Genomic DNA, 25,596 nt, shown 5'->3' with positions numbered 1-25,596 from the left:
AACAGACCAATATGAAGCCCTCATATCAGTAACGAACATTTTTGGTTTCACAAAGCAGCAACAAAATTTGACCAGAATTATTTTTATAGAAATAGTTTGTTTCATAGTTTGTTTAATCTGGCAGCATAGTCTAACACATTTTTGCTTGCCATACTGTGTGTTTTGATTTGTTTGGTCATTTATGGTTTTGGGTTTCCACAAGAAATACTTCTAAAACATGGTACACAAAGGGGGAAATCCATAGGTAGGTTTTAGTCAGTTGTTGAGATATCCTCACATTCTGACCATTTCCAACGATTAAGAAGGTGGGGAATTATTTAGTAAAAGAAATGAGGTTCTGTTTCCCTGGAAAGCCAATTAACAGGAATTACTTCATGTGTTGTACGTCTTATTTAAAGTACATATGCTTTTGATTTTAGGAAAATCGAATCTAATCTAATTTGTAAACAAGTATCAGAGTCTGACTTTACACAGTGGTCAGAAAAAGCCTTTTCTTGAATTAGTATCCAGTAATGCTGTAAAAGTAGGCTTGTAAAAGTTACAGCTTGAGGCTATTACACAAATTCAGTTTCAGTTTCCATATCTTTAACACCATTGGTTCTATACCTTGCCAGGACATGTGGTCATCATATTTCATATTTATATTACATGCAACTTACATGCAGTAATAATTTCTAATCCTAAAGCTATTATAAAAAGCTGTTATAAAAGAACTGTTATAACAGTTCTGTTATAAAAACAACTTTCTAGAACCATTTTGTGGCATCTGCCAAGGTAGCTTACCCCTGTTTGCTTCTGGTATGCCTACATAGACCAGTTAATGTTTGAAACCACACATGCAGTGCAACGTAAATAACAGTTTCATAAAATGAAAAGCTTTAAACATATAATGTCTGTTAGTGGTGATGGTGCAGCGAACAGGATGAAACACGTATTATTTATTCCCAGCTACTTATGCTACTTATATTTTATTAATGCAACTGGATGAATAAATACACATGTCTGTGTGTGTCCTCAATGTTACGCTTTTGCTGCACATGGTCCAACTTTCCAGTAATACTTCAATTCATCAAATGCCAGGTCAGTCCTCCACTGGAGAGTCCAGGGGATTGGGTGAACTCAAACCAGATGGGCTTAACACATCCATTATATCACATCCTTGGTCAGCCAGTGGGGGCAGGAGGGGTCTGGGCCAATGTTGGGGGTGGGGGGGGGGGGTGGCGGGGGGGAAGCAGTGTTGGGAGTATCTGCTTTAATACCTCCAGGCACTTAATGCTGCAATAAAACCATGTGGGGTAGTGTTATCAATGGTATAAAGATAGGAGCATATTCAGGGTATTCAAGTCAGCATGAAATGTTTTAAAAGGTTTGCCTGCTGGATGTCTGAAGTATGGTTTACTGAAATGTGTAGGTTTGTGAGATTTGCTCCATTTTTTTTTTTACATTTTGGATTTAACAGCAGGTCAAGGTGTCTAACGGTCTTGGAGTTCATTTCATTTAAACATTATCCAAGCTGCCCAGGGAGTGAAAAGACAAGGACCAGAGAACAACAGAATACCACAGTCTTCCTCCTTGATGGTTTCTGGCATGTTTTCACCTGCCCACATTTCCTGTCTGTCTTCAGAGGAGGAAGGCTCATACCCATGGGAACATCTCCTTCTGTCCTGCCAAGGAAACAAATAAACATGAGGCTAATTTTTCTGAGCTTTCCGGACTTCCTTTCTAAATTCTGTACCCATAATGACGTCCATACTATTTTCTCAGGGTTACTTCTATGCAAGAACAACACTAGGGAGAAAAGTAGGTGGTATGAGCAGCATGTATGCAAAGAAGAGATCAGAAGTGGCCATGTTCTGTCCCTATTCCCTCCGATCCTTTGGGACTGTCATCGGGGAACGATAAATCCACATTTGATGGGGATATGATGATCCACAAGAGCTTGGATACGTCCTGAATTGCTGGACATTTTAAGGATGTATTTGGACAGGATGTGAATGTTTTTACCATACATTTATGCACTGTAATGAACAAAAGCCAAAGCATTGTAATGAAAAGCTCATCAAGAAGTATCATTCATTTTTTTTCCTGTGCTGAAGCAAGATATGGACCAGAAATGATCACAACACACAAGTCCACCACTTGATTTAAAAACATGTTTTAAACTTGATTCTCCTAAATGTTAGTAGGGAATGAGAAGAAGTGTGGCTTCTTTCAGATCAGTCTACTATTGACCTACTCAGGGTGGGTAGTTTAGGTTGCCCAATTTTCCCAAATCTTTGCTGAAAGGATTCATTCAGTTCAGTTCTTCTGGGAATGACGCTGACATAATAAAGAACTCAGAGGAGCAGTTGCCTGTAGCTGCAGAGGTGTTTACTCCGCTCCCAACCAGCAAGCCATGTAAGAGGGCGTCAGAAGAGGCGTAAGACCTGCAGCCACACCCATGTTCTTGTTAAGGCCAAGAACATTTTTATTCACTTCTAGTTTCAAAAAAGAACACGAGAAAAGAAACGTTCTTTCAGTACAAAGTCCAAGGTGACTGCGTGTCCCATGACTTGTGATGGCACAAAAAACAACATTTATTGTGATTTGTAAAAGTTGTAGCAACTCGACCACAGAGAAGTGCAGGTGTCAAGCAGGTTTACTGGAAAAATCAAGAAGCATGCAAACACACAAAGGACTGAGAAGCAGAATACAGGCACAGACCTTCAGAAACACAAACACAAAGCTGTGTGGCAGAGTCCTGTGGGCTTAAAATCAGGAGACAGGTGATGAGCAACAGATGTGAGCAATTAACCAATAAATGTGTGATTGAGAGCATGGAAGAGATTGAAAAGTGTGGTTGGTGTCTGATTGTGTGAATGGAGTTTGACATGTGTGATGCAAAGCAAACAAACAGTTGTTTATATAGCCAACAGAAGTATAATTAAAGCTCCAGTGTAAAATTATAATAGATCAGTTTGTAGTCTTTACCTTTAGACAGTGTGCTGCCGAAACATTTGACATGATGCGAAGGAGGTGAAAATGAAAAAAAAACCCACACACAAATGAAAAAACAACGCACAAGGTTCAAGTATCTAGTATCTAGCTTGAAGTAAACATGTTTATTCTCCCATTTCAACAGAAATGTTTTCCCACATCCAAAACAATATTATGTAACCTAAAATCCAGCTGTCCTGAGCTGAAAGGATGACTCTGACTTTATTTACAGGATGAATTTCCAAACATCCATAAGACCAAAATCATCATCTCCCATTACCACAAGAGCATGTTGTATGTCCCAATGACTGAAATAACCCTTTAAAACAGTCATAATGTGGGTGCTGCTCTTGAATTATTTAGAGTGAAAGGAAAGTGAATGCAGCAGAGATTGTAAATTGTGGAAGGAAATTAGGCTATAGCTAAAACAAACAAACAAATGATTTCACAACTGCCGACTCTTGACAGACATGAAGGAGGAGTGGAGCACCAGTGAGCCATGCATAGGACGTATTCCTGCTGTAAATGAAGAAGAAATAAACCAATCACAAAAACAATCCTGTAATGTCTGGTGAATGTTGTTTTCAAACTAAGAGGATTTTTTTTTTTTTTGGGGGGGGGTTATTCACCAGGGATTATCAGACATAAATAAATCACCAAACAAAGAACAGCCTGTATCAGAATTTTTTGCACACTTAATCTCAGACAATCAATCTCAGAAGTCTTGAATCTTTGCACTAGTGACATTGTAGGAATATTAATATATTTATGTTTATACGAAAAAATGAGTAATGAATAACAGTGGTTTATGTTATGAGAGTGTTAATATCAATTTCAGACTAACATTTGCATTCGTCTTCTGCCCTATGGGTTTTTGACTAATCCTACAGTATATGTACTACAACCCTGCAAGGGTGCTGATGAAGGATTATGAAAACATCTTCGTTAGATAGACATCAACTAGCATAACCATTGAGAGTGATTATGCTACTCTTTCAGGTCCTTAACACAATGACGGTGATTAACAAACTACACACTAATCCAAGATAGGCTGTTATTGGGTTATTATCACATTTCTGATAGCTTACCACTGATTTTTTTTGGCAAGCCATGGGGAACCAGTACATGCTTAGTATGTGAGAACATGAAGCTCCTCTTAGATCATCAACAAAGAACGGGGTACATTCTGATGTGGCACAAGGTTTAAAGGAGAACTTCTTTTTCTGGAACAAGGCTGGATGAAACAGTTGGTTCCATCTTATTTGTATAGCCACCCATACAAGGGCACCCATATATTTGTATAGTCACCCATACAAGGGCACCCATATCTTTGTATAGCCACCCATACAAGGGCACCCATATATTTGTATAGCCACCCATACAAGGACACCCATATATTTGTATAGCCACCCATACAAGGGCACCCATATCTTTGTATAGCCACACATACAAGGGACCCATATCTTTGTATAGCCACACATACAAGGGACCCATATCTTTGTATAGCCACACATACAAGGGACCCATATCTTTGTATAGCCACACATACAAGGGACCCATATACTTGTATAGCCAACCATACAAGGGCGAGCAGCTTTGGGGGTCAGGGAATGAGTTCTGAATTCTGTTTTCCCTAAGGTTTTAAAATCTGTATACTGATGAAAATCACTGATGTTTTCGTTATGTCATATTTTGGGCCTGTCAGACCTTTTCTTGACAAGAGCTTAGACTGCAGTATGGGCCAACTAGTACACACAAGCAGTTTTGGACTTAACCCAAAAAAGAAAGTCAAGATTGTTCTGGCTTACATGGAACACATTCTCGATATCAATGCCAAGACTATGTGCTATCAACACAGAGACTGCTATAAATACGGAACATTTTTGGCGTTTGTGTAGGTTTCCTTCTATTAAAGACCAAATTGTACATACACAAAAAATATATATTTGCTCTATTATTAGTTTAAAAATAATCTTTGGAAGAGTTAGATGAAATTCTCTTGGTTACTTTTGCTGTTCTTTTGACCTGCCCCCCCCCCCCCCCCCCCTCTTCCAAAGCCCCCAGGAAAGCAACCCTGAGCTTTTTCCTCCATGACATGAAACACCCTGAAGCCCCTACGGCCGGGAACAGGTAGCTTACTATCCTCTTCCTGCCAAACATGTACTGCATGTATTACTGTGCAGGCTGAGACCAGAGTGCAGGTCAAAAGGTCTGCAGTGGAAACATGTTGTATAATGCGGTATTACTCTTTTTCACCATTAAACCTTTGACTCATATTCTCCATCCTAACTGAGTGCCCAGTTTAAAAATAACTGGTAGACAATCATCATTATTACTTTTCTTGGCTGCCCCAGTGTGATACAAAGGGGAGTGACCGGGAGGAGGAAAGTCTAAGGAAAGAGTCCTCTTCTGTCTGGACCCATGGGTGAGAATGAGGAAACTTACACATCATAATGCACTGCATAAATGTAATCAGACAGTAATGCACTGCATAAATGTAATCAGACAGTAATGCACTGCACGTCAGAGTGTGAATGTCTGTTCCGTGACTTTAAACAGGGACTGATTTTTACAAACACTGGGTTTAATGATAACAGAGAAGCAGGGAGTTGCAGTCTCTAAAACACCACTTCCAAATGTTATGTTTTTTGGGGGTGTTTACAGTGTGCTAAATAACATTCCTCTCTGCCAGAGCATGACCTGTGTCTAGCATCTGTATTAGTGTGAGGGTTACAATAACTGGGCCATATTAAGGAGTTTGGTTTGATTACAGAAACAGCACACTGCTGCATAACTTTTAAATACAATAAAGGAACATAAAGTGAGGGAGAAGAAGGGATTAAATCAATTTATGAAGAGTAAAAACATTAGGGTTTAAACTTTCATGCTTGGTTTAAACTGTGTTTAATTTCCTCTACAAAGGAAAATAAAATATGTTGATTAAAAACCCAGTGGCACAGAAAACAAAGGACTCTTCATCCTAAGATCCAAGATCCCAGATGTGTTTGTCATCTAGGGCTCTTACACTGGTATTCTTACCAGACTAATGGCTGACTGACTGGCATTGGAGACAAGGGTTAATTTATAATGTCTTAATGACAATCGACTGTATGATGGACTATTGATTGTCTGATAGCTTCAGGGTGGCGTGGGGCATTCGGTGCTGGGCAAGTCTGTTCAGAAGCCTTGTTTTGCTATGCTATCAGAGAGAGCAGTATTACAAAGGGGCTGATCAATTATTACCATATCAGGCAATACAGGAAGTGTTTGATTTTCTGGACCTAAATACCTTGGCTTCTCCATCTCTTTTTCCCTCTGCCTCTCTCCGTTTTGTGAGAGTATGACAAATGTAATACAATCACACGGGAGCCATTGGGGATGATCTCATAACGACTTGATGGGTTTCATTTACGTTAACATTAATGACCTTAGTGTGTGCGTGCATTACAGTATGTGTAGTGACCATAGCTTGACCACAAAAGAATCCCTGGCTCCCTGCATGAATAAAAACAGACTGAATAAAGACTGGAAACCATTACCCACTGCAGTAGAAATCTTGCTCTTACAACTGAACACTGAAATAGCATATAGATCAATTACAACATTTTGTGTCTCAGTCCACGCACTCCAGAGTCATCAATGTATAATGCAGGTTGAAAGGTTCTGAGTCCCTTGACTGATATTTCTATGTACAGTACATTAAAGGATCTTCTTATGGTTCAGAAACAGGCCTTGTGTCCTGTTATTTCTCTGAACTGCATGATCCATATTGAGTACAGCCTTAACAGTCACACAATAGTTAGCAAATAGACTCTAAAAGCCGTGTAATAAATTATGCATAAGAAGAAAATGATTGATAATGTGCCATGCATCGGTTGCACTGTACTGTACACTCAGGGTCTTTATTACAGTGATTGTTTGTCACAGCCAGAAAAAGAGGAAACCTTCCAATTAAAGATGAGACAAGCAGACATGGGACATTATATATATTTATGTATATATTTATATGTCACTATATATTATTATATTATATATAGACATTTCGGACAGACTGCTTCACACACACACATTATATATATATATATATATATATATATATATACACACACACACACACACACACACACACACACACACACACACTCACTCACACACTCACCGGCCACTTTATTAGGTACAGCTTGCTAGTAGCAGGTTGGACCCCCTTTTGCCTTCAGAACTGCCTTATTCCTTCGTGTCATAGATTCAACAAGGTACTGGAAACATTCCTCAGAGAGTCTGGTCCATATTGACATGATAACATCATGCAGTTGCTGCAGATTTGTCAGCTGTACATCCATGATGTGAATCTCCCGTTCCACCACATCCCAAAGGTGCTCTATTGGACTGAGATCTGGTGACTGTGAAGGCCATTAGAGTACAGTGAACTCATTGTCGCTTTCAAGAAACCAGTGTGAGATGATTTGTGCTTTATGACATGGCGTGTTAATCTGCTGGAAGTAGCCATCAGAAGATGGGTACACTGTGGTCATAAAGGGATGGACATGGTCAGCAACAATACTCAGGTAGGCTGTGGTGTTGACACGATGCTCAATTTGTATGCCTCGGCTGTAACAGCTATTTGAGTTACTGTTGCCTTTCTATCAGCTCGAACCAGTCTGGCCATTCTGCAGCAGATCGTCTTGGCCATGTCTACATACATAAATGGATTGAGTTGCTCCGACATGTGATTGACTGATTCGACATTTGCATCAATGAGCAGCTGAACAGGTGTACCTAATAAAGTGGTCGGTGAGTGTACACACACACACACACACATATATATATATATATATATATATATATAACAGTGGGGAAAATAAGTATTTAGTCAGTCACCAATTGTGCAAGTTCTCTCACTTAAAAAGATGAGAGAGGCCTGTAATTGACATAGGTAGACCTCAGCAATGAGAGACAAAATGTGAAAAAAAATTGAGAAAATAATTTTGTCTGACTTTTGAAGAATTTATTTGCAAATAATGGTGGAAAATAAGTATTTGGTCACCTACAAACAAGCAAGATTTCTGGCTGTCACAGACCTGTAACTTATTTTTTAAGAGGCTCCTCTTTCCCCCACTCATTACCTGTATTAATGGCACCTATTTGAAGTCGTTAACAGTATAAAAGACACCTGCCCACAACCTCAAATAGTCACACTCCAAACTCCACTATGGTGAAGACGAAAGAGCTGTCAGAGGACACCAGAAACCGAATTGTAGGCTGGGAAGACTGAATCTGCAATAGGCAAGCAGCTTGGTGTGAAGAAATCTACTGTGGGAGCAATAATCAGAAAATGGAAGACCTACAAGACCACTACTAATCTCCCTCGATCTGGGGCTCCACGCAAGATCTCAGCCCGTGGGGTCAAAATGATCACAAGAACGGTGAGGAAAAATCCCAGAACCACAAGGGGGGATCTAGTGAATGACCTGCAGAAAGCTGGGACCAACGTTACAAAGGCTACCATCAGCAACACACTACGACGCTGTAACAACTAGGACAGAGGGCTGAACGCAAATGCGGACTGAACAAAAGGTTTAATGATACATATACACAAAGCACACAAAACATACACCAAGAATCATCAAACAACACCTAACATAGGAACCAAACACTAACATAACTGGGGGAACATGACTACAGAAAAGGAAAGACATTAACAAGCATATAACTAGAAAAACCACAATCTGAAGTACAACTGAAAGAGAACATCAAAGAACAGAGAGTACAAACAGGCTAAATATACAAACAGAGAACACCAAGAATCCAACAGGTATACGAACAAGAAGTACTTACAATAACCGACAACACAAGAGACTAAACACAAGACTTAAATACACTAACCAACCAAGGGACTCAACAAGACACAGCAGAAAGCAATAACGAGGGGCAGAAAACAAGGCAGGGGAGTGAAGTCAGACACAATGAGGAATTTCAAAATAAAAGACAAACGGAAGACATGACCAACAGGAGGGAGGCAGGCCTGACAGACGCCAGGGACTCGGATCTTGCAGTGCCAGACGTGTCCCCCTGCTTAAGCCAGGCACGTCTGAAGTTTGCTAGAGAGCATTTGGATGTTCCAGAAGAGTATTGGGAGAATGTCATATGGTCAGATGAAACCAAAGTAGAACTATTTGGTAAAAACACAACTCGTCGTGTTTGGAGGACAGTGAATGCTGAGTTGCATCCAAAGAACACCATACCAACTGTGAAGCATGGGGGTGGTAACATCATGCTTTGGGGCTGTTTCTCTGCATAGGGACCAGGACGACTGGTCCGTGTACATGAAAGAATGAATGGGGCCATGTATTGTGAGATTTTGGGTGCAAACCTCCTTCCATCAGCAAGGGCAATGAAGATGAAACGTGAGGAGATCTGCATGGAGGAATGGGCTAACATACCAGCAACAGTGTGTGCCAACCTTGTGCAGACTTACAGAAAACGTTTGAACTCTGTCATTGCCAACAGAGGATATACAACAAAATATTGAGATTAACTTTTGTTATTGACCAAATACTTATTTTCAACTATTATTTGCAAATAAATTCTTTAAAAGTCAGACAAAATGATTTTCTCAATTTTTTTTTCACATTTTGTCTCTCATAGTTGAAGTCTACCTATGATGTCAATTACAGGCCTCTCATCTTTTTAAGTGGGAGAACTTGCACAATTGGTGACTGATATATATATATATATATATATATATATAATCCATGTAAGATTCCAAGTAACTAATGTAGAGATACTGAAAATTGTAGTGACGTTTTCCTTAGAAACAGGATGTATACACTTTGTTTGCACAGATGAACCCAGGAACAACCAATTGTTATATAATTGCCCTCTCATCCTTCTAGGCGGCCATGTTTCTAAATGATTGTCATTGGACTACGGTGTCCCTTAAGGATTAATTCCTCAAAAACAGCAAAAAAGTGTATCAAAGCTGAGCAGTTTATATACAGATCTACTTAGCTTTCTCCCAAAAGGAGTATAGTTATGTGAAGTTTTATGACTATGTCTAGATATTGTAAACAACTGGATAAGTGAAAGCTTTCTACAGCTAAACAAAGCAAAGGCAGAATTCATTATATTTGTCAGCAAAGAAGAAAGACTTGGTCACTGCACATCTTGACACCAGAAAGAATAGACAGACCAAGTCTTGGCATAATAATGAGTTTAGATATGAACTTCAGCTGTGACATCAAATCAGTAACGAAGTCAGCATTTTGACATAACAAATACAGTACACATCAAAGTTTAACAATGCCATGTCTAACCAGGACCTAGAAATTAATACATGCCTATATCTCAGAGCTAGACATTTAATTCAAAATGCTAAATCCATCTATTTCAATATGAAAATTACAGCTTATTCATTATACTCTTGTTAACACAAGAACAAACCGACCACATGACTTTTAGTATTATGCAAATTATCGAATGGCTTAGGACACAAATACATCTGTGATCTACTTGAAGAGCACAATCCTTGTAGTTCCTCTCTGATCACCAGGAATTGGTGACATTACACCATACATACTATGGGCCCTCACCCAGCACCTTGTATGTTCTATGAGTCTGTAACATGTTTTGGTGTGATGTGATCTATCCTCAAACGGTAAACAGAACGAAATCAAAATTTACTGTACACTAATTTACTGTACACTAAATACCAACTACTAACTAAACAAAGATCAGGATTCCACTGAATTTGCAATGAACACAGTTCACACAGTTGGATTTCTGGTGATCCAAGTAACCCCAAAGCTGTTCATAGGGATCATAACGATGACAGCAGAGCCAGGCCAGCCTTACTTACCCCAATATATATATATATATATATATATATATATATATATATATATATATATATATATATACACATACAATTACTGCAACCTCAACACTGTATGGTCAAAATATATATAATATATATACAATAATATAATAATATAATGAGGTATTATAGGTATAATAATGACTTGGTATAATTGTTAGGTATCATATGACGTTCGTCTAGTGGTTTTTCCAGCTTAGAGTACCTTGTGTTCAGGACTATCTATACTACCTTGGAGATTCCAAGCAACTACGTAGCACTTTTGTAAGTCGCTCTGGATAAGAGCGTCTGCTAAATGCCATAAATGTAAATGTAAATGTCAAAATGCCTTATGTAAGCATGAGCTGTTTTCTGAAGATGGGTCATGACTCAGGCATCGTCATACTTGCAATGTATTAACTGTTTAGATATATACTTAAATATAGTACATAACTAACCTTTAAAAACATGTAGAGAGGACCATGCAGGTACTGTTATATACCTTTCCCTTAATATTGTGCATTTGTGTAGGCTTGTTAGGGAGGGGTGGGGCTGGACACACAGAGACCGAGGCAGGCAGCTTAAACGAAACAGAGAAGCAACACATGAGGTCTCTGGGCTTGAAGAAGTGAAGAAATTGAAGTGCGGTGAGGCATTCGGCCTGTCATATTTGTTTAGCCATTGGCGGATCTCATCTAAACAGATGTGCTTTTGTGAGAAGAAAAAGCCCAACATATGCTCAGTGTGTCGTTCTCCAAACAAGCCGCAGTGTTTTCAGTGGAAGATAGAAACTCAGCAAGTGGCCAACATAAACACTGTACAGCTAAGTTAGACTTCGGGACACAGAGGACACCCAGAACGAGCTAAAGAAGGAAGGGGGGAAACTGAGATGGACAGAAAGAAGGAGAGACAGGGAGGCAAGAGATGGTTTGTTCTCACAAGTAAAAGCTGATTCAGAGTATTCTGGTGTAATGTATTGGAACTGCCTGTTCTGAAACAAAACGATGACTTGCCCATCTCAAACAGTGCTATTCCAGGTCTCCTATGAAATTGAAACTGTCTTTAAAAACAGGCAACAAGGAGGTTGCACAGAAAAAGTATGAAAAACGAAAAGTGTGTTCTCATGTACATAGAAGACTAAAGGCCATGGACATACTCGCTCAATGTGTTCTCACCGTGTAGTCCATGTACAACCCTGTGAGACCAGCTGTTTGTCAGTTGCAGCGTTTGATGGGAGAGGTTGACTAGCTCAGGGCTAGCTAGGGAGCAATCAGCAGTTTCATACTGATATCTTCTCCATGACGCATTGAGATATGTAGAAATATTCTACCATGCAAGTCCAGAGTCAGTGCCTGTGACTGGAGAGGGTAACCAGCTAGAACAAGAGTTGGATACAAAGTGGTTTGTGGAAGCATATTTTTCCCCACTATCAAATGAGTTCACTGGATATCCTGTAAGTTTCTACGTGGAAAGACTATGTTTGTGGAATTACTGTTCTGGATAACATAACTGAGTCATTTGGGAAACATAAATTTTTATTTTCATTTCTTGGAGCACAGAGAATGTTAGTAATGTTGGAGAACCCATACAGACAGTTCAGAATTTATATTCTTTTTTGAAAAGAGACACCTCCCAGAACAGACATTTGCCTTAACACCATATATTTGACAAGCATACTATGTGAAGATATTTTGGAGTCACTTACAAAGATGGCTAGAAGTTTAAGGGGGTCATTAATCCAGACTTGCTGGGCCAGAGCAGATCTGACATCATGATTTGCATCTTCAGGTTTCGAGCAGAGTCTGAACTGTGGCAAGCTTATTGATACAGACCTAGTATCAAAGTCTCACATCTGTAAAAAAAAAAAAAAAAAAAAAAAAAAAAAATTAAAAATAACTGATTTAAACAAGTAAATCGTGCTAAACTGAAAATGGTCACGGAACACAATTAACTAACGAGCAAACAACATGAACACATTGTTCATGTGTTCCTGTGAACACAAAAACAATGTTGTTGTGCTAGTCCTTAATTTTTTATAATCATATGTGCCTATTGCACTCTGGCCATTCTGGGACTCGGAGAGCAGGACGATGGATAAACGGAGGGATGAACAGAAGCGCATGAAAAATAGCAGTGGAATGTAAGTAGGAGTTTACAGGAAGCATGGACAGAGGCATCTAGCTAATGATGAATTAGGCTGGACGAGCCGGAGTACAGCCTGTTTCACAACAAACGTGTCATTTACAACACGCTAACATGTCACCATTCCAAACAGAGGGTGCACAAGCCCAAAATAATCAGGTGTGTCAATGACAGGAAGTTGCAATTGTGTTAGTGTTTCAACAGAGCCGTGAGTGATCTACTAAATACTTCTGTGCTATTTCTGGAGAGTTAATAGAAGTGATTTCCAGCTTGCGTAGGTGCCGTTGTTTTTTAAATTGCAACGAGGATTTGCGGTAATTTTAGTAGCGTTTTCAGAGCTTTAATAAGAATGGCTGTTCTAAAAACACTAAATTCCACTTTGAAGACTATAGTAGTACTTGGAGAAATTTGTATTCACACTATGTTTCCAATTAAATTATCATCAGTGGTCATGAATTTTTTTTTGTTTGTTTGATCCCTAAATATGCTGAAACACTATCAAAATCTTTTATGAGCTATATAACTTCAAGAATACACACTACTTTCCCATTTCAGTTCACTGATTTTATGGGTGCCAGGAATCTAAGAAGAGCTGGTTTCCTTTCTCCACAATCTTGTATGAGCTATATAACTTAAAGAATGCACATTATTTTCCAATTTCAGTTCACTGCTTTTATGGGTGCCAGGAATCTAAGAGGAATTTGTTCCCTTTCTCTGTTTAAAAGTTCAAATGTAAAATATTTTTAATGAATTAAGTTTCTGTCAGATGTTGATGGTTTTGGACATGGACATGCAAAGTTCACATCATGAACCAATACTAGCTTTTACGCATGCAAAAACTACATGTTTAAACAGTTCCATAACCACTTCTAGTACAGGAATACACCTGCTATTAATATGACTTCAGCAACAGCTGTGAAATTATAATGGAAAATTTAAAACCCTCTGTTGACATTAAAGGATGTCTGACATTTCAGGGTGTCTGAAAGACTGTCTGGGCCAGATGTCCCAGAGATGAGGTCACAGGTCAAAGAGACCTGCTGCTTTCTTTTTAGTTCATCTATGTAAACACTTTGAACTCTTTATCGGTATGATCAAGCATTAAATTGAAGGCCTAGCATCACCAGAAGACTCCAAATGAGCATTTGAACAGCAGTATGAACACGTCACACAAAACCACTGTGTGTCTTGTATAGGATGTCTTGTAGTGTTTACCTGTCCTAAGTGTGCATACAGTGCTGCTTGAAAGTTTGTGAACATAAGTAGCTTAGATTTTTCTGCTGTTTTACCATGATTCTCAAATTCATTTTTTTTTTCTCAAATGAATATGAAATGTCAGGTTTATGTTGATCAATTCCATATACTTGTTTTGAGGGAAATGTGTGAGTTGCCAGCAGACTGCATGTGCATGTCATGGTGGGCCGGACCCAGGCCCCAGGGCAGACCCCTACACCCAGACACACCCACAAAAGGACACAGGCCCCAGGGGAGACCCCTACACCCAGACACACCCACACAAGGACACAGCGCCCCACCTTCTGATACACCCTCTCATCTGCACACACACCTCCTTATTCCTTATTTTCCCTCCCTCTAAATAAATACCTGCAGGTCCCGTCGTCCAGTGCTTTCTCAGTGCTTCACCGAAAGAGCCACGACCAGCCTGCAGACTGTAAAATCCTCTGAACGTTTCTCTGTATTAGTGTGTTTTCTGAGTTATGGGCTTTAATGTGCGCACCGAGTTATTGTAGCACTGTTAGTGCATCAAGATGTAGCTGTAGCACCATTGTGCCTTTTGCTTTGAGTTCTTGTGTGTACCTGGCATTACGGACATTACAGACCATTAAAGTGCCATTACCACCCTTACTCCCTGCTGCTTTTGTCACATTACAGTGCAAAAGTAAGTGAGCCACAGCTGCATTGGTAAAGTCAATTAGGTAAAAGACAACACGTGTGAAAAAAGTGAAACACACATGTGAGTGCTGAAGTAATCAATTATACCAGACCAGATGAGACGTGAAAGATGTGAGCCACAAAAGGGAGAGGAAACCAACCAAAGCACTGTGGTGCCAAGGTGTAAAGCACACAGATCAACACTGCTGAGAGGAAACATGTGCATGTACATGTGAGTACATGTGAGTACATGTGAGTACATGTGAGGACATGTGAGGACATGTGAGTACATGTGAGGACATCAGGAAGGTGGTGACACCCCATCAGTCTGAGAGAAGCTACAAAACCATCTCCAAAAGACTCAAACTATGTCCATTCACTGTAAGACAAATCATAAAAAAAATGGAGGACACTCAGCATCAAAGCAACTCTGCCCAGAAGAGGAGCAAAACTTACACCAAGAAGCACCAGAAAAATAATAATTAAAGTAAAGGCTGACCCCCCACATTACCTCCAGAGTTGCAGACCTCTCTGACAGCATCTGGGATAAATTGGCATGTCAGCACTGCATACAGTGTTGAGAGAACCTCCTTCCAACAGTGAAGCATGGTGGTGGAAATGCTATATTCTGGGCTTGCTCTTCTGTTTCTGGACCTGGACAATTCCACATTATCCAGGGAACCATAAATTGCCAGGCCTATCAACAAATTCTTTAACAGAATTCTTCTGCCATCAGTCAGGGAGTTGAAGGACGGAAATGGATTTTGCAACAAGACAACGACCCAAAGCATTCCTGCAAAAATACCAAGGAATGGCTTAAGAGAAAGAACTCTGGGTTGGCCCAGTCAAAGTCCAGAACTCAGTCTCGTAGAAATGCTATGGTAAGGTCTGAAGCAGGCGGTACATGCCAGATGTTCCTCCAACCTCTTTCAACTGGTGGAGTTCTGCAATGAGCAGTGGGTAAAAAATCCAAAGAAGCAGATGTGAGACACTTGTTTGTGGTTACAGAAGACTTTCCATACTTTTGCACTTTGCAGATTTTCTGTTTTTGGAGAGTGAAATTACTTTTGTTGAATAAATAATGAAAATACATATCCTTTTTCTGTGGGTTTGGAAGGTCTGCTTTACAAATTGAAATTTCAATGTTCATTTCATAAGATTATTTGAATGTTTTTTTAGAAAACAATTACCATGTTTGGATGGTTCACAAACTTTCAAGCAGCTTGAAAGTAGCAATTAAGTAGTAATTTGTACGGCTTCTAATAGACACCACTGGAAATCATTCTGCTCGCTGTGTTGCAATGAATATGATCAGTATATTATAGATTATAAAATGACAATTATATTGTGGTTAATCTGCCAATGAACAAAAATATTGTGTTTTTTTTTTAGTTTTGTGGGAGTTGCGTCTGATTCTAACCAGTGATTTTGTATAGGACCAAGTATAAATGGTAGCTAGAACTGTCAAGATTGCAATGTGCCTGGCTGACATGACTACAGAAACATGTTATCGTAGAAATGCTGAGACAAGATGGCCAAAAAGAAACTAAAATAGGATTTGTAAAAGATTTTGTTACCTCTATAAAATTTGATCATGAGCTGTCTGCAAGTGCCCTTTGTGGTCACATAAAGACAAGAAACCAAGCAACTGGAAATTAAACTGTCAGGTAAGGGATTCGGTTTGAATTCTTTTATGGAAAGTAAGTGGTGCTAGATGTTCTGACAGACCACGTTCACTAGACTGAGATCTTATCTCATTATCCATGACATGCTACATAAAATAAATCAACAATGAATCACCAGTATAAATGGTGAATACTGTGTACGGGAGTACAGCTGTTCGTTTACTTTTGTGGCTTTGACTAATTCAAGAGATGACTAATAACTTCAATTACTGTAACAAACCGTCTGTTTAAACATACAGTTGTTCTGGTCTGTTTCAACACCACTTTTACAGCTCTCTATAACTGCAAGACAGATTACGAGTCAGTGGGCTAACTATTATTATTATTAACTATTATTATTAACTATTATTGCCTAATTGTTACTATTTACCTACAAGTGCATGTATGCTATATTACTATAGTAAACACTTGAGGTCACAACAGAAGAAGAATTGTTTAATGTGCTTTCAACTGTCTTAAATAGGTGGCAAAGCTGTTTGAGATAGCTGTCGCATGGCCATGTTGCATGGCCATGATAAAGGCCGAGGCTGTCAAAGGCTGCACATGTCATACAACTGGGCAGTGTGAAAAATTATTTGTCTTCAGCCTAAATGGCTGAAGTTGAGAGTCAAGAGGCTTTTATTCTTCGTTTAATCTATACTCAGGCATAACGTGAAATGCAATAACGTCCCCCTAGAACCATACAAAGGATGAAAAAGTGTAAACAGCAAATATGAAATATAGCCAACATATGGAGCAACACCAATCAGTGTGTGACACCAGGTGGAAGATGCATGTGCCATATTTTGACAGATATTCTTATAGCATACAGCAGTCACTGTATGTCGTCAACAACCAGTACGTTTATTTAAGAACACAGGCAATCTCTTGAAGAGTCTGATTGCACAGGAAAGAATCTCTACATGCATACATACAAAGATGTAACTCTTATTTTTAAACTATTTAAATAATATTCCTGCATTACAGAATTTCTAAAGTATCATTGCCAAATTAAAAGCAACCTTGAAAAGTATTACTGCTTATATGTAGCATTTTCAGGAAAGATAGTTTAAAAATCGACAAATGTTTTCATTCAGCTGTGATGCTTATCATCGATGTCAGTGATTTGTGTCAGTGCTAACTTTGGATCCTGAGACTAATAATAAGTGTCAAAGGTGCAGATGGCCTGATAAAAAATGGGAAAGAACAGACACTTCTTTATGCGGTTGTTTTACCAGTCTGTAGTGGCCACTGCAATGGAACATGTTCTCGTGTACCTTGTGCTTAGCTGGAGAAGCACCGCTACCCCAGGGCAAGCAAGGCCAGCTGCATTATTTTGCCCCTCAATGGACTTTCTTGATTGTATTGCATCCATATTCAACTATCCTTTGTAGCGTCTTAATTAATGCTATCAAGTCTTGCTGTTTATTACCACACTTGGAGCAGATTTAGATCCTATTTAGATCTTCTATCAGTGGTATGCTTGTGGTGGCTGTTTGGCTCAATCATAAATCGCATTGGATAAAAAATATCTGTCGAGTGAATAGTAATGTAAACTGTGATTTAAGTCCTTCATATGACTTTGCAAAAAAAACCTCAGATAATAAGCTTTGCAAAAAGCTTAATCTGTTTTGGCTGCAAGACCAAGCGTCACATCGGCTGTCTGTGTTTACCAGCTGCTCAGTCCGGAGGAATACGAACTACGCCATATACGCCATCGACGCCAACCTTCGTATTCCAATCTGGGCACAATCACTCTTCTCCTCTCTAGAGGGCAGTGAGAGCACAGATCAGAAGATATCATCAAGCTCTGGTACATAAAGAACAAGTTGTTGTGGATTGGAGAGAGTCAAAGCAATTATGTTTGATGGCCTTAGATTACGAGAATACAAACTGGATCGTTACAAACACCAGCCTCTTACACAGCAGACCGACATTTGCAGATGCACAGTGCAGTCCATTTAAAATGTAAATGTGCTGTATTTTGTCAATTGTGATTTTACAATTCGCAATCGAAATTTGTCCTCCGCTTTTAACCCATCTGGGCAGTTAGAACACACACACACACACACACACACACACACACACACACACACTAGTGATTACTAGGGGGCTGTGGATCACACGTGCCCAGAGCAGTGGGCAGCCCTATCCCGGCGCCCGGGGAGCAGTTGGGGTTAGGTGCCTTGCTCAAGGGCACCTCAGTCATGGCCTCAGGCCATGGCCCCACGACCCTCCGGTCACAAGACCAGTTCCCTAACCACCAGGCCATGACTGCCCCCATTGTATTTAGAATATAATAGATAAATATGTATTTTACAAATGTACAGTAGCTTGAGTATGTTACTAAGTGTAAGTATATACAGGTTGTGAATGTACAGACTATGGATAGGTTATAAATATGAAGGATATCAACAGTATAATAAATAAGTATGTACTTATGGACATATTGGATATTTAGATAGTATGTACAACAGATGAAAGAGTCGGTAAGTGGTGTTTAAGTCCGTGTGTTATGGTGCTATGTATTAGGACACAATCCCTCGTTATGTTTAGATCTCAGGAGGCAGAGATCAGGAGTCTTTAATTACTTTAATTACTGCTGCTGTGTTCTGTTCAAGCAACTAGTGTGTGCATAGGGTGTGTGAAATCTATCTTGTCTTCTTAGTAGTATTGTGTAGGTATTATTAGATCATGGTTGTTGGTTGGTTAATACATCCTAGCCAAGCCTGTTGCATGACTCTGGATGTTAGGTGCAGGATTTATCATCTTCCTGTTTTATGTTACTTGGTGTCTAGTTAAACTAGTGACTGCTGTGAAAAGGGCAGCTGACAACAGGGGAAAGACTCTGTGACAGCTTGGAAAGACAGCTGACAAGAGGGAACAGACCCTAACGGTGCTGCCATGGGCTAGCAACTCATGGCAGCAGCCACCATGGTACCCATGTGTGTGCAACCAAGTAAGCTACATTGAGGAATAAAAAAGCAATACCCCAAGAGTCAGCGAGAGCAGGGGTGGAAGATGACTCACAGGTGGATAACACGGTTACGGACTTTGGAACGGACATGACTACGAGAAGTGGGTTGAGCATACAGGCAGGCAGGATGGTAGGAGAAAAGGCGCTGCAGACTTGCGTGTGTGGGTGGCGCAAGGTCACGTCAGTGAGAGGGCTGAGGATTCACCAAGGGAAGATGAAATGTTTGAGTGAAGGAGTGCAGGGGCCCCGCATTGAACAATACCTTGCACAGAATTGTTCGAGTCAGTCGGCTGAAGTCCAGCGGCAGGTTAGTTACCACAGTCCGCAGGATATCAACACCCTTGTTACTATAGAGGCCAACTCAAGCACAGGAGGTGGAGAGGAGGATAGCGGTGATGGGCCAGGTGTTAGTGGAAAGCAAAAGGGAAGAGAGAAAGGGTTAGGGCACAGATCGAAGGTTAAATGGCCTGGGGCAGGTGATAAAATGTTGTGGAGGAGTGTTAATGAGGATTTGAAAGGGATGTTGGAAGGGTTGAAGGGAACAGCGGAAAGTAAGTTGAACAGGCTAGGTAAAGTTATCTATGATTATGGTGTTGCAAGATTTGGTGTTGTGCAGAAGAAAGGAATGAGTAAGGCGGTTTGTAAATCAAGGAGGCAGGTAGAAATAGGAAAACTTGTCAAAGAGTCAAGGTTATTGAGGAAGCAGTGGAAGCGGGGTGATGAGCAGGAAAGAGAGGGCATTGAGTTACTGCAAGACGAGTTGAAAAGTAAGTTAGGGAAATTGCGGAGAGCAGAAGCTATGAGGAAAAGAAGGAAGAAGAAAGAGCGCGCTAGAGAGGCATTCTTTAAGGATCCGTTTAGATTTGTTAAAACGTTGTTTAGTCAGGAGAAGTCAGGGAGCCTAAAGGTAGGAAAGAAGGAGCTTGAGGGGCATTTTCAGAAGGTGTACTCAAGGGAGGAAAGGACTAGTGAGTTGAAATTGCCAGCAGATATTCCGCCAGTAGGTGACCTACAGTGGAAGATGGATGTTAATCCCCTTAAGTGGAGTGAGGTACAGGATGTAGTGCGGTGTGCAAAAGCTGGTTCAGCACCAGGGCCTAATGGAGTTCCATATAGATTATATAAAAGTGCGCCAGATGTTTTAAAGTTGTTATGGAGGTTGATGATTATAGTGTGGAAGAAGGGGATTATCCCAAAGGATTGGCGAAGGGCAGGTGGTGTTCTTATTCCGAAAGAGAAGGATTCTGTAGCCATAGAGCAGTTTCGTCCCATAAGCTTGCTTAATGTGGAGGGTAAAATATTCTTTAGTGTAGTTGCACGTAGGTTGGCAGCGTTTCTGAAAAAGAATAAGTTAATTGATACATCGGTGCAAAAAGCAGGGATTACAGGTTTTTCAGGGTGTATAGAGCATAGTAGCATGATTTGGCACCAGATTCAAACAGCGAGAGCAGAGAGAAGAGACCTACATGTGGTATTCTTGGATCTGGCTAACGCTTTTGGTTCGGTACCACATGCTCTGTTGTGGAAAGCATTTGAATTTTTTCAGATTCCAGATGAGATTACGAGGTTAGTTAAAGCTTATTTTGGAGACATTCAGTTTTGTTTCAGCACAGAGGAGTTTGTTACATCTTGGCAACGTCTGGAAGTAGGTATAATGGCAGGGTGCACAATCTCACCATTGGCATTTACAATGGCAATGGAGGTGATTATTAGGGCTTCTAAGTGGGTTGTAGGTGGGGAGAGGCTGCATGATGGCACCCGGCTCCCACCGATTAGGGCATACATGGATGACATGACTACATTGACGACAACTGTTCCATGTGCTCGGCGGCTGTTGGAGAAGCTAGGTGATAATCTTAGGCTGGCTAGGATGAAGGTTAAACCCAGTAAGTCTAGGAGTGTTTCAATTGTGAAAGGGAAGTTGACACAAGAAAAGTATGTGATGGAGGGAGAAGTTATACCGTCTATTCTGGAGAAATCAGTTAAGAGTCTAGGTAGGTGGTACACCGCAGCACTGAACGACAAAGAGCAGGTTGTAGAGTTAAGGAAGGAATTGGGTGAGGCTATTAATAGTATCGATAAGTCCTTTTTGCCAGGTAAATTAAAGTTATGGTGTTTGCAGTTTGGATTGTTGCCTCGTCTAAGGTGGCCACTGACAGTGTATGATATTCCAATGACTGAAGTTGAGAGGCTAGAAAGAATTGTTAATAAGGCTGTAAGAAAATGGCTTGGGGTTCCACATTGTCTTAGTAGTGTGGCATGGTTTGGGAGAGGAGTACTAGAACTGCCACTAACAAGCTTAGTTGAGGAGTTTAAATGTGCCAAGGTAGGCAGAGAAATGTTGTTGATGGGGTCGAAAGATGCACTGATCAAAGCAGCGGCACCAGTGACACGTACAGGAAGAAAGTGGAATTCCCAAGAGGCAACTCAGGCAGCAAAGAGGGCATTGGAGCATAGAGATGTTGTAGGGCAGGTGCAAAATGGGAGGGCAGGACTAGGGTCAGGTGATACATGGAGGGCATTCAGCAAGGCCACATCTCCTGAGAGAAGACGAATGGTGACTGGTTTTATTCAAGAGCAGGAGGAGGAAGTAAGACGGGCAAAAGCTGCAGGACAGAGTAAGCAGGGTCAGTGGATGAAATGGGAAAGTGTAGAGAAGAGGAGAATCACCTGGCGAGAGTTGTGGGCATTGGATGCGAGTCGTATAAAGTTTCTGGTGGGAGCTACTTATGATGTGCTTCCAACTCCACAAAACCTTGGGCAGTGGTTAGGTGAGGATCCAACTTGTAAGCTATGTGCAGGAAGTGGTACATTGAAGCACATCCTGTCGGCATGCAAGGTGAGTTTGTCACAGGGACGTTATACATGGAGGCATAATCAGGTACTTAAATCACTGGCAGGTGCACTTGATAAGAAGCGTTTGGAAGTTAGTGGCATGCCAGTTGCTAGTTCCAATAGAGTAATTAGGTTTGTGTGTGAGGGGCAGCATAGCAAGGAGCCAGCACAGTTTTCAAAAGTTGGCGATAAGTGGGCTGATGCAAGAGATTGGAAACTGTTGGTTGATGTAGGCTGTAAATTGCAGGTTCCAGAGTGTATTGTTGTCACAAACTTGAGGCCAGATGTTGTGTTGTACTCTGAAAGTAAGCGAATAGTGTATTTCATAGAGCTAACTGTTCCGTTTGAGGACGAAGTTGATGCAGCATATGAAAGGAAAAGGTTGAAGTATGCAGATTTGGTGGCTGAGGTAAGAGAGCGGGGCTGGCAAGCATATATTAGACCAGTAGAGGTAGGGGCTAGGGGTTTCGTGGCGAAGTCTGCCACAAGACTACTGGCTGAGTTTGGATTTAGAGGCTGTGTGATGAGAGCAGTGGTAAAGGAGTTGTCAGAGGTAGCTGAGAGATCTAGTCAGTGGGTGTGGCTAAGAAGGGCTGAGGGTAGGTGGGGTAAGGATAGTACTTGAAGAGATAAATTGTTTGGTGGGTGTGATGTTGAGATATGGGTAGGATTGTCACTTGGCTTTTCCGATAGCCGTCGGGTAGCAGGGTTGTTGGTAATTTTGTGATGGGCTACATTGTGAGCTTGGAGGGGGGTGGGTCTGGGACGCCAGACTCCACTGATGAGCCTTCTGGAGGTGTTGGGGGCTCAATTCATCGAAACACCAACGAAGGGAGGTGCCTTCCTGATGACCCCAAGGAAAAGCTTGCAAGGTATTGTGTGTGTCCATGTCACTTTGTTTTGAAGGTCAGTCCAGGTTTGTTTGGTGGTCTGAGTACTTGGCAGTTGAGGCAATGGACCATGAACATAGTGCGCTGTGCTTCTGGATCCTTGTCGAGCCAGTATCAGATTGTAGCTGCTGCTGTGTTCTGTTCAAGCAACTAGTGTGTGCATAGGGTGTGTGAAATCTATCTTGTCTTCTTAGTAGTATTGTGTAGGTATTATTAGATCATGGTTGTTGGTTGGTTAATACATCCTAGCCAAGCCTGTTGCATGACTCTGGATGTTAGGTGCAGGATTTATCATCTTCCTGTTTTATGTTACTTAATGCAGAAAATATAATTAAGGAATGACAACACTTTTATAAGTATGCCAACCTCACGTTCCTAAAATCCATCTGTGACTTTCCTCATAAGTTAGGCAATGGTAACTTTTTTGTGTTGTTATAGTGTTAAGTGCTGTAGATGTTCAGTGGTTCTTATAACTTTGGAGAGAGCCCAGTTGAAGCATCACTATTCCATCCATCACATCTTACCCCTCTCACCCCAACCACAGACCTTTTTACCCTTTTCACCATAATCACAGACCTTTTTACCCTTCTCACCCCAACCACACACTTTTTTTACCCTACTCACAGACTTTTTACCCTTCACACCCCAACCACAGACCTTTTTACCCTTCTCACCCTAATCAGACCTTTTTACCCTTCTCATCTCCAACCACATACATTTTTACCCCCTCACCTCTTTACACTGTACACACCAGTACTGCTGGACTCTGCACATCACAGTCCTTTATGCATCTCAGACCTGTAGCTTATATAGCTGCACATGCTGTTTAGATTAAACCTAAATCTAACTCACCTGGATTAGGTGGTTTCAGTGGGGCAGCTACTGGCTATCTGTGGTGTCCTTCTGTGGTATCTGTGGTCCTGAAAGTCAGTAAGCATTAGTATGTAGACACTTGGGTTAGGCAACCCAGTAAAAATGTCAAAACGTAGGGTTACACTAGTATGTCATCTGGTATGTGGTAGCTCATAGCTCATAAAAAGTTGTTATAGTCTAAATCAATCATGCATGATTGTGTGATGTTAAGCACTACTCCTAACTCACAAGTATGTAAAATTCTACTAAACCTTTGAATCAAAAACCATCTCAGTTTGTATGCTGTACTGCATATTTGGAAATCTAGAGATGCCTTTGCTCAGGACCAGTAGATTTCCAAGTAGTGAGTTTGTGTACTGATCTACACAAGTCCTTTTTACTGCAAGTCATCAATCTTTCATGACATTGGTCCCCAGCACCACAGTAATCCCTCAGTCATCTCTCCAGCTCACATCCTCCAAGTTGGCCTGATTCCCTATAAAGATACCTGAACAGAATGTTTCTTACTTCTTATGATACATTATGCTGCTTCATGTCTCCACAGGACATTAAAGAGTCATTAGTATTCAGGTGCATAGCTCAGCTCAAGCAATACAAGTCAGCAAAAACCACTTCACCAAACAGAATATCGATTGAAGATATTTTTGAATGAATAGAAGACTATTTAATAGACCGTTAGGCACAGTTAGGCAGCTCGTATCCCTGACCTCTTGTGAACTCATAGCTATCCTACTCCCTGCCAGAATTAGAATTTTTCTTTTCCATGTCCGTTGCCTGTACTTCAGGTCATTTGAGGTAACCATGTGATGTTAATGATTGCAGCCATTCGTGACTAATATGTGTGAGATCAAAAGAGGATTAACAGAATATGCTTCTAAATAAGGACATACTTTATGAGAATGGTATCTACTCTAAAGAGAGCCCTAGGACTGGGGCTATAGAGGAGACGACATCACTCTCAACCCTGCAGACATTATAAAGTGGGGCCCACAACCAGGAATTGTTTTTATTTGCCAAAAACAAACACCAAATCTCCCTCAAGTTATACTGATTTCATCACCTATGTTGACATGGTCCTTATATAGAGAAAACTTTGCATTTGCACTTGTTTATTCTCACAATCAATTAATGAAAATTAATTAATGAATTAATGAAATTTTTTTTAAGTATACAATAATTAACATTGTGATCAATAATATTAGGCAAATAAATAATAATAGGAAAAATATTATATATATATATATATATATATATATATATATATATATATATATATATATATATATATATATATATATATATATAAGGCAAAGAAATAAAAGAAATGGGTAGAATAGATTGATTTATCCATTCAGGGAGTGAGGGGGGAGAGAGAGAGAGAGAGAGCACAGGGCTTGTCATATTTAGAAGTGCAAGGGTTCAAACTGAGGGACTAAAAGACATTAAAAGATGAACAAAGACAGAGAACAATAGATATAATTTGGTTAGATAATC

The 25,596-nt window shown here is 40.3% G+C and overlaps 1 long non-coding RNA gene across 1 annotated transcript; it reads right to left on the bottom strand.

Annotated features, from left to right (window-relative positions):
• Window positions 1-1,281: 1,281 nt before the first annotated feature.
• On the bottom strand, window positions 1,282-24,801 carry LOC143489603 (uncharacterized). Its single transcript, XR_013124723.1, has 3 exons — window positions 24,082-24,801; window positions 12,534-12,680; window positions 1,282-1,664 (listed from the first exon to the last, which is right to left on the bottom strand). It is a non-coding gene; the product is annotated as an uncharacterized LOC143489603 (long non-coding RNA).
• Window positions 24,802-25,596: the final 795 nt, after the last annotated feature.

Source organism: Brachyhypopomus gauderio, unplaced genomic scaffold, assembly GCF_052324685.1.
Source record: "Brachyhypopomus gauderio isolate BG-103 unplaced genomic scaffold, BGAUD_0.2 sc63, whole genome shotgun sequence".
Classification (NCBI taxonomy): Eukaryota; Metazoa; Chordata; class Actinopteri; order Gymnotiformes; family Hypopomidae; genus Brachyhypopomus; species Brachyhypopomus gauderio.
This window is presented reverse-complemented; position numbering and strand designations above follow the sequence as displayed.